Genomic DNA, 10,767 nt, shown 5'->3' on the forward strand with positions numbered 1-10,767 from the left:
TACTCAGCTTTTCTGCTGAACATTTTGAGTTTGTTTTGATCAAACTTCATGTGGCTCCAGCATTGAGAAGAATGCCAGTCATCATGATGCCCCGTTTTTGCTTTCAGTGTGGAGGAAAGTAGCTAAACAGTATACTCAACATCATTCAATTTTGTTTTGATTTGCTGGTGCATAGGTATGAATTGCTGATGAACATACATTTTCTTGAATCACTCTAGTGGGTGTATTTGTAAAGTAGATACATGCTAGATTTATCAATTCAAAAGTTTTGTTCTTGCTAGGTTGTCAATGAAAGTATCACTACTACCCTTAACTTCAGAATTGCTGAATTAACTGAACTGATTGTCTGATGATTTGTTAACATGACCCTAACTATGTGACTGAAATATTTGATCATGACAGTACTGCTCAATAGATGGATATATGTTGAGTATCAGTGTATACTTTGATGTTTTTAATTACTTGACCTTTTTTTCCCTACAATTTTAACCTCTAGTTTGATAACCTAGTAACAAAATTAAAACTTTCCAAGTTGAAATAATTTCAAACCTTAATTTGATATTAGGCTTTCATTTTTCTTATGTCAACTTAAAGTGGTTCCATTTATAATTGACAGTGGGTTCACTTGGCTAAAACTGAGCAAAATTGGTGCAACTTTCTTTTAGTAGGGTGCTGCCTCTTTAAGACTGACTGTACTATCCACTGACACTGGTTTAGCAGTTGATACTGCTGAACATTTAATACATGCTATCGTGAAGCTATATATGTTAGTATTGAAGAAAGCTAACAGGTATGCTACCAGTCTTGATGTATGAGCTGATTATAATTTCCCGTACATTGACATGAAACTACTTAATAATCAGAGTCCACAGATCATAAAACACATTAGTGTTTGACATTGAAGCCAGCAACATAAGAAAATTAGTAGTAAAATTGATTTTTAACATTTTCTGCCTCTTCTCCAAATTACCTTAAACACACATGAGACAGATCTTTGTAAAGGAGTTTGTCTTGTTTGAACTCTTACCGTGCCCTGTGTTAAGGTATTGACTGGGTGTGTATATTTATTATGGTGTCTAAAAATTTTCAGGTTTATCACTTCCCAGGAGCATAGAGGAAATCAGGTTGGTAGTATACCAGTTACTTTTCAGTACACTTCTACATCACTAGGATGAGTGCTGTAATGTCCAGGGCTTTCAGGTTTGTAAAAACATAACCATAAGTTATATTGCCATCACATTTGATTTGAGTATCTATGAACTATCATGTGTATCTCAAAAATATTGGACTGCTGTTTAATGACTGGGCATATTGCTGCATAATCTTCTCCTGTTGACCCCTATCCTTTTGGAGAGAGAGATTTAATGGGATTTGAAATGTGCAAGCTGTCTGAAAAAGATACAGTCAAATAAAGTATGGTTAAGTTGTGTTTGCATTTTTCTTTAAGATACAGCTGTGTGCACTCTATAGTTTGGTTTCAGATAATCAAAAAGCAAACAAACAACAAAAACAATCAAGGGTTATTTGGAAGGAATAGTATAGTTGTTATCTCTGTACTTTGTATTCTGACAAAGTAGATTTGAAAATAAAATTACAAACTTGATTGCTAAATGTACTCAAGTTAGTCAGCTGAGAGACCAGTACCAGGGAGAACATTCTTAAGCATTCATTAACTGAAAGTAGTTTACTTTTTGTCCTTGCTCCTAGCAACTGATTCCTAAGACAGTTTACCTTTACTGTTTGTATAGTGCCTCCTTTATAAGTAATATTTTGTCCTTTTGTAAACACTAAAGTGGAGCAGGATTGAATGGGCTTTTTGACCAGTTCTTGTAAGAAACTTAAATCGGTAGTTACCCATGTTTTTATATTTGAGGAACTGATGTCAGTGGGAGGATGAGATGAGCTGTGTGGAGTGTGGCTGCTAAGTTCTGTCACCCTCCTAGATGTCCTGTTCTTCACAATGTGAAGCTTGTGACCGGGCTTTGTTCCTTGTTGCAGTGTGGGGTGTCTGACTGAGTTCATGTTGTACCTGGGTCTGAATGCTTCATAAGCTCAGTGTAAATGAGAACCAGAAATGTGATGCAGTTGGTGTCCAGACCTTGACGATATATTTTATAAACAACATTTTAAAAATACGATTTAAAAAAATCTCAGCATATAGCACAAATATAAAAGCATAAATAACTACCAATTTAATTTTCTCACAAGAATTGGTCGAAAGTCAGTTTGATCCTGCTCCGCTTCAGTGTTTACAAAAGGAAACAAACAAACCCAACAAAGTAAAACAAACAACATCTATAAGGATAAGTGCCAGAGACTGGATTCTGAGACAGTTAACACCCTGTAAGCGTTAACAACACCTGTAGCATTAGGTTCAACAGTTTTAGATTAATTTGAAATAATTTCCCTTCGAAATTAAAAAGCAGATGAGGCTAAAGGCAAATGGTAATTCGACAACGTAGCTTATCTATCTTCATGGACCGTCGCTCCATCCTCGCTGGTCATTGGTTAGCTGTGCTGCATTAAAAGGCGGCCATGAAGAGGCTGCCGCCCAGAAGAGCATTTGGCGTGCTACAACCTTTTGTGAGCTTTCAGCAAGTTCAATTGGCAGCAACTTGGTGTTTAATTTTTGTGTGACAAAAGTAGAAGCACCGAGATGTATTTTCTACTACCTTAAAATTTTATACAGTATAGGGGTTATGGTAAAATAAATAATTACCAATATATTAAAAAAATTTTTTTAATGCTAAGAAGAGGTGTACTTCGAGTTATGGTGGATTTTCATAGCTAGTACTTTGCTGTACAAATGCATCTTAATACTTCAGTCTCCTGAGAATAGACTTTTTCATAAATATAGCCTAGTGAAAGGGCTACTGGGTATGTTACATAGTGAAACAACTTGAAGCTTCTTAAGACTGCTTTAAGAGACTTGACTGAGAGTAGTACATGCACTCTAGTAATATTTGCCTTCTATGAAATGTGTGCCCTTATTTGGTCACATATAACTGCAAAGTTTGCATATATTTGATACTTCATTTCATAGACATGTTTTATAAAGTCAGGTTGTATGAACTAATCCACCCCCCACCCCGCCCCAGAAGTTCCTGCTAAACCCAACATTTTCCTTTCTTTTCTTTTTTTTTTTTCTTTTTTGGTTTGGTTTTTCGAGACAGGGTTTCTCTGTGTAGCCTTGACTGTCCTGGACTCACTTTGTAGACCAGGCTGGCCTCGAACTCACAGCGATCCGCCTGCCTCTGCCTCCCGAGTGCTGGGATTAAAGGCGTGCGCCACCACGCCCGGCCTCCAACATTTTCCTTTCAAGTAGGCATTCATAAGTCTTACTTTTTGGGATTTAAATGATTTCACAGTTAAAGTGAGAGGTGGTAAAAATGCAGGTTATTCTAGTTCATAACTGCATTAAGAAAGTACTGACGGCCGAGTGTTGCGGCACATGCCTTTAGTCCCAGCACTCAGAGGCAGAGGCAGGCGGGTTGCTGTGAGTTTGAGGCCATCCTGGCCTAAAAAGCAAGTCCAGGCAGCCAAAGCCAATACAGAGAAACCCTATCTTGAGAAACCAAAAAGAAAAGAGGAAAAAGAAAGTACTGACATCTTAAGGAAACTCTTGTATTTGTTAAGTTCTGTGGATGCATGAAGTCTCCCAGGTTGATTTAAGATAAAATGTAATTAACTAAAGTTTGTTTATACTTGCAATTTAGTGCCCTAATATGTAATGAATTGGTCACTGTCATCTTGAGGGCCAGGTTTCTTGTGATTGCTAATAGTTTAGAACATTTTTAAGAGAGCTGAACCTATTGCCTTAAATTTAAACTTGCTGCCTTAGATCCTGCTCTGCTCCAGACTGGCTATAACCTGTGATTGCATAGTCGTCATGAATACCTGCTTTTACTATGAATGCAATTACAAAACTTAAACCCATCAAGTATTGACTTAACTAGAAAATGTAAACAGATTTTAAATTTGTCTTTAGCTAAGTCTACTCTATAGCTTATAAATGGGAAATGAAATACATGGATATGAATGTGAGCATTATGTTTTGAATTGTGTGATAATTATTTTTCTTCATATTAGGAACTAAAGGTGAACATTGAAAGTTTATCTTCATGATTCCAGGCAAAGTCCATAATGGTTCTGAACTTTGGTGAAAACTGTGATAAAGTTACGGAGAATAAATGGCATAATGGGGGCTGGAGAGATGGCTCAGAGGGTAAGAGCACGGACTGCTCTTCCAAAGGTCATGAGTTCAATTCCCAGCAACCACATGTTGGCTCACAACCGTTTATAATAAGGTCTTTAAAAAGAAAAACTAAAACAAAATAAATGGCATAATGTTTATTGGTCACCTAATACATAGTAACTAAGTGTTAGCTATTAGTAATATAGAACGACTTCCATAGAAAAGTGGTACTGCACCATTTGAATGGGAATAGACAATAGAGCTTTAAATTTTAAAAGTGTGTGTGTGTGTGTGTGTGTGTGTGTGTGTGTGTGTGTGTAAAATATTTGCTAGCATCAAAACACCAACCAGAAGAGCACCCAAGTGTGCCAGATATTTGTGGCTGGCACTGCAGAAGAAAACGGACTTTGCCGTAGCATCAAAACTAATATAAATTCATAGAAGCCAAAGGAAGGAGAAAGAGTTGGAAGGTTTGCAGGATACCTGTATTCTTTGAGCACATGGCAATCTTCAAGTCCTGAAGGAGGCTTGAGAACATAGAAATAGTTAAGGGGTAGTGAGTAGTTAGACCTATAGAAGGCACGTTTGCCCTGGTGGGATGCATGAAAAAGGGCCTATCCCCAGAAAGCCTTTTATACATAGGTAATAAAAGCAATTTAAATGGAATTTATCTCAGCATCTCTTTAAATAAAATTCTTAAAAACATTGGTGTTAGAGCTTTTAGACTCATGTGTATGTGCTTATGTTAGGGACAAAAGCTCACACAAACAGCAAAAGAAAGGATTTTTTCCTTCTCCATGAATGTGGGCTTAGTGCTGCCCTGATGAGAGCTGGGAGTGCTCTTGGCACTTAGTGAGCAGCTCCTTAGGATGTGCGGGCACCTGGAAGAACTGGTTTGCACAGGGTTACACTTTCTCCCAGGGCGGCGCAGACTCAAAGCCTGCTTGGTATGGAAGTAAAGGCCTGGCTGCACTTTCCCCAGTCTCGTAAGACCAGAAGTCCTCATGGGTTGGCTGAACCTTCGTTGGCACTACATCTTACCGCAGCTTCTCTCATCATAGCCCAACTCCCGAAGAACATTTCCTAATCAGCCTCCAAAGTGCTGATCTCCATCTCAGATCATCCTGTTTCCCACGGTACCCTCTGGGAACACAGTATGCCTAGGAGGGTCAGAGGTGATCGGAGGCAAAGTCATCATGGCTAGCTTTAATAATAGACAGCTGGGTGTTTTTTTCAGTCGGCTGATGGGACATAGAACTGTGGCAAGAAATTCAGAGCCACTGCAATCTAGGCTTAAGGAATGAGTAGTGAAACAGCCCAGCCCTATGAAAATTGTATCTTAGGGTTAAAAGCATTACTTAATCAGGTTAAAATCATGTGTGATTAGCTAAGTTATCTACATATTTTGAACTTAAGGCTTCTTACCTAGGAAACAGGAGTAAGTCGTTTTTGTGTTTGTGGTGATGATTAGGTAGCAGTTGCTGGATGTGGTTTTAAGTACTTACGTTTATCTTTAGCATCTTCATTTTACAGCTTAATTCTGGCTCCAACCAAACAGGAACCGAGGACGGCTTGGAAATGGCATCAACTTGTCCATCTCATTAGTTGCAGGTAACACAAGGGCAGATCCTAAATAAAGAGTGCATAGTAGCTGTCTTGCAAGTGGATGAGGTCACTGTGATCTTTGACGTTCAGGTGGTCTGAAGGATAACGCTCCACACTTGCAAAGAGTCCGTCCATGGGAATGAGGCTCTGGGCAAGAGGCCTGTCCTAGGTTGAGAGCCAGTTTTTCAGTTGCTGTCTTGAGCAAGAGCAGGGCCTTGGTTGAGTCTCAATGGTGTCTTAAAAGTATAGTAAATAATCATAAGATACAGCTGGATTTCTGTTATCCCCAGATCTAAAAGGTGGGCAGAGGGGGTTACAGTCTTTGTTAGTGCTAAAGACTGAGGAAAAGCATGTGTCAGAAGAGTGAAGGACCAAAGGTGAAGGGGCAGCTGATTTCCACCAAGTGTTGTCTTGTGCTTCTCAGACTTGTATTAAGATGCGCTCATGACCCACAGAGGACAGGAAACTACAGGTGTCGATCATTATCTGTCTAATATACTAAACAGTTATCACTTGTGTGTGTCATAGTTGCCATTCAAATAAACTCATCTTGCTTTCAAGTGAGTAGAAGGTTCTCACACCTCCTACCCCTACCCCCACGTAGCTCATGACTTCTCCCCAGTATATCACTGAGTCACTGAAGCAATGATAGTCCAGCTTGAAGTGCGTACAGATGTAGGATACACTCCTCACTCTAGGATGAGCTCTGCTGGGTCGCTGTCTGGGACAGTAAGTGGGACTGAGGACTCAAGAGTTTTTGACCATTTCCTACTTAGGGCATGAAGGCCTGGAGACCAGTAACCTTGATGTGATGTGTGTGAAATGTACTGCTGCACATCAGCTTGAGGGGTTCTAAATCACAGGATGAAGCAGCAGAAATTAGAGACAGTAACACAAAACTCTGGAATTCTGTCCTAGTTCCCGAGGAGCACCGTAATTCAGAAAAGTTTCAGAGCTTGGATGTCATTCTGTAGAGGAGATGAGCCACAGACAACTGTAATAGTGACCTTGTACTTCTTCTCTCCCCATGATGTGTGAACAGATTACTTGCTCTCTGTTTCAGTGGGACCGTGAAGAGTATCATTTTTGTAGTTACAAAGCCAATTCAGGATGAAAGCTGGCCACTAGGAGCTAGCTGTGTGTTCTTAGGCCCACTGTGCACACAGCAATTAAACATGAGAGATCAATGTACTGTTGTGGTTTCTGTTTGCTGTGTGGAGGATTCTAGAAGCAGAGAACAGATCTTTTGGGGGGTAGGGCAGAATGGGACTCAGAGAGAAAAGGTCTTCAACACTGGCAACCCCAGCTGTTTCCTAGAGTAGTTAGCCCCCTTGCAGGTGAGGAGGAAAAGGCCCACTTTGTAAGTGGGATGAGGGAGAGTGCCTTCTAACACAATTCTTTGCCTCCACTACCTGTCTCAGTTTCCTGTGGTATGGATCTAGGTAAAATACAAAGAGCTAAAACTTTAAGAGGAGAAAGGAAGTACAATAACCCTAAAAGGACGCACCAATCAAATTTAACTTAGTATATGCACAAATAGTGTATCTATTGCTACTTATGATGATTAGTAATAACAGTTGACACAGTTGCAAATTGCAAATGTAATGCTTTTTCATAATTTGAAGTCAATGGCATGCCTATAGCAATGTCTCTGGATCTTACTGTGTACTGATAGTATATCCTTTGTGAGAGGTGAGTGCAGTTGCAGCAGCTCCTGCAGGGCGTATGCATGAGGGCATGTTGCTCCATAGTCATGTGCACCCATAGGAAGAAGCCTCAAACTCCTAGGCCAGAGTTTGAGATTATGATTTCTTTTAGTTTGATCCTGGCTCTTGGGCAATCCTGTTTTATTTTTGCAGATATTATTCAGGAGTAGTTATCTGATTTTTTTCTCAAGATTTTTTATTTTTGTGTGTGTGTGTATCAATGTTTTGCCTACATGTATGTATACCACATATGTGCTAGGTGCCCTCAGAGGTTCTGGGTGCTGGTGTGCAAAACAGAACATAGCCTAGGTCCTTTGCAAAAACAAGTGCTCTTGTGCCAGATGTGGTGGTGCATGCCTTTCAAACCAGCAATGGGTTTTAGGGGTGGGGTTGGGACAGGAGGGGCAGCAGAGGCAAGCAGAGTTATATGAGTTCAAGGCCAGCCTGATCTACATAATAAGTTCCAGACACCAGGGCTATGTAGAGAGACCCTGTCTTAAAACCAAAAGAGTGAGCAATCAAGTGCTCTTGGACCATCTCTCCAGTCCTATATTTGTCTCTTGGAAGTTCAACTTAGGACAAAATATAATTGAGCCTAGAAACCCTAATTAAGAACATGAAGCAGTTGAGTATTTTTTTTTAGATTCTTTCCAAGCAACCCATTTCACCTTTCCTTTAACCAAAATTTCAGAAGTTTTCCCCAGCAGTGAGCATTTGAGGGTGTTTGGCAGTATGGTGACAAATATGACCCAAGGCGTCTGACTTGCAGAGAAGTTTTTATTTTCCTTTCTTTTGTTTGGAAATAGCTACTTTACGTTGTTTTGCAATTGGGAAAGACGGCAGGACTAAGGATGATAGGACTTTGGTCCTAAATTATTACCATAACCAGAGTATGCCAGTAGAATTTGGAGCATGGCACAGAATCTTGTATAGTGGGTAATTCCATGGATTCATCACTAAAAAGCCAGGGCTCAGCCATGATCCTGGAGTTTATAGTGCACAGAATAACAGGTTATCTGGGAAATTAAGAATAAGCATCTTAACAGGAAGATAGAGATAATTAGGAATAGTGCAAGTAATATATTTAGGAGAGAGAATGTTTAGGCTCAGAATGTTAAATGTGTATGAGTGTGAAAGATTAGGCTTGAGGCAAGCTCTCAGTTATATTTGTGGCCCTGGGGTGCTTTTAAAACTTATTATTGAAAAGTTTTAGTGCCAATATTTTGTAAAATAAAATATCTTAACTTGATAATCTAAATATGGTAATTTCAAAGAAAGGAGTCAGGCGAGAGAAACTGGACATAAGGTCACATTTGTAATGGCTTATACCTTAGTGTGCTGGCTAGTTTTGTGTCAAGTTAACACAAGCTAAAGGTATCTGAGAAGAGGGAACTTCGATTAAAAAAATGTCTCCAGGTTAACAGCAGTGAGCTACAGGCGTCCATATCTTTGATCCTTTGCCTTCTTCCAAGACTGCCTGAAAATGTCACATGCCAGCTGGGACATTTATGATAAGAACTACTATGAGGAAGAATTCATTGAGGAGTGTGCTTTTTTTCCCCCCTCCTTTTACTTTATTGCTTATTTAATTTTTTCTTTTGTTTTTGTTTTTCGAGACAGTGTTTCTCTATAGCCTTGGCTGTCCTAGACTCACTTTGTAGACCAGGCTGCCTCGAACTGACAGCAATCCACCTGCCTCTGCCTTCCATGTGCTGGGATTAAAGGCGTGTGCCACCACGCCCAGCTTTTAATTTTTAAAAATACATTTATTTTATTACACACATATAAAACAAGCTACATACAGCAGAACTGTGGTTTTAATGCTGGTCCCAGTTACCTGTCACAGAACATCCTATGAAATCAAATGTTTCTTCTACCATAGTCCTCATAGCACCAAGCTCCCCTCTGCCAACTTCTAAGGAAATCGAATCCTCTAGAAAACCCAGCTCAGAGGCCCCTCTGACAGCCCGCTTGCCTCCTATTAATGATGTATCCCAAATATGCTTCAAGACTGGTGTCATTAACATAACAAGTGCAGTGGGAAGAAAGTTGAGGTTTATTTGAGACTCCAGAGACAGTCATATTCTAAACAAAAATGTCATATTCCTATGACACATCTTTTGAGGACAGAATGAAGCTGGTTCCCAAGAAACCCAAGGTAGGTACCAGAAGACCCAGGTCTCAAGAAAGCTGCAAGAGTAGGAAGCAAAAGGAGAGTGGTATAGTGGAAGTTATAAGTTCAGCTCAGGAGTCCATGTTTGCAGCCTGGGGAAGAATTGTGATGAGAGCTGTTCAGTCTAAGGCTGTGAATCGCCATCCTCTTCCCCCTTCCCGCTTCTGTAGCGGCCTTTCTGCCTCAAGACTTTGGCTGCAGAGGGCGTATTGTCCAAGGCACACACCTTCCTGCAGACAGGAAGGGCTGGGGTTGCCTGCAATTTCATGCTGGTCATACCTGGGTTCCAGACACTCCCCAAAGGATGATTTCTCTCCTCCTGTTACTAGCCTGTGTTTTCCCATCCCCAGGAGTGGAAGATAATATGCTACGCCTTCAATGCATTCAAAGCAGTAAGAAGATGATGGCAAAGTTTACAAGAACAAGAAAGAGAAACTGTGCAAAGAACTACAATACGTTACCCCTAAATTTGCCACCTTTGACAATGTCAAGGTTTTGTTTTGATCTGAGGGGTCTGAGGGGAATGGAAGAAGCAAAGAGAAACATTCTGTGCTCCCTATAATGCCAAGAAACTCCAAACAAACAAAAACAACAAAAACCCAACCTGGACATTAGTCTTACGAAGTCCTTCTTCCTGTCTCTACCCAGTGGAGAGTCTATATACAAAGCAATACCCATCTGTCCCACCCTGCCAAATCCTAACATTTTCAGCATCTCCTCATGGACTTGTTAAATGCTTTGCTATCTAGGAAGTAGTTTGTTTTAACGGATTTGTATTATTGTACTTTTAAAGATTTATTTTATTTATTGCATATGAGTGCTTTACAGAAGAGGGCAGCAGATCTCATTATAGATGGTTGTGAGCCATCATGTGGTTGCTGGGAATTGAACTCAGAACCTCTTAAAGAGCAGGTGGCGCTCTTAACCACTGAGCCGTCTCTCCAGGCCCTACCGTACTTTTTTTTTTCATAGTTTTTTTGTTTGTTTTGATTTTTGGTGGGTGAGCAGTTTCAAATTAGGAAAGCAGAAAGTAATCTTTCTTTTCTTAAGTAAGGCTTAACATGTAGTAACTGTAGCTGGCCTAGGAT

The 10,767-nt window shown here is 40.0% G+C and overlaps 1 pseudogene; it reads left to right on the forward strand.

Annotated features, from left to right (window-relative positions):
* The first annotated feature begins 9,317 nt into the window (after positions 1 to 9,317).
* LOC127187212 (developmental pluripotency-associated protein 2-like) lies at positions 9,318 to 10,397 on the forward strand (annotated as a pseudogene).
* The last annotated feature ends 370 nt before the right edge of the window (positions 10,398 to 10,767 follow it).

This window comes from Acomys russatus, chromosome 3, assembly GCF_903995435.1.
Source record: "Acomys russatus chromosome 3, mAcoRus1.1, whole genome shotgun sequence".
Taxonomy (NCBI): domain Eukaryota; kingdom Metazoa; phylum Chordata; class Mammalia; order Rodentia; family Muridae; genus Acomys; species Acomys russatus.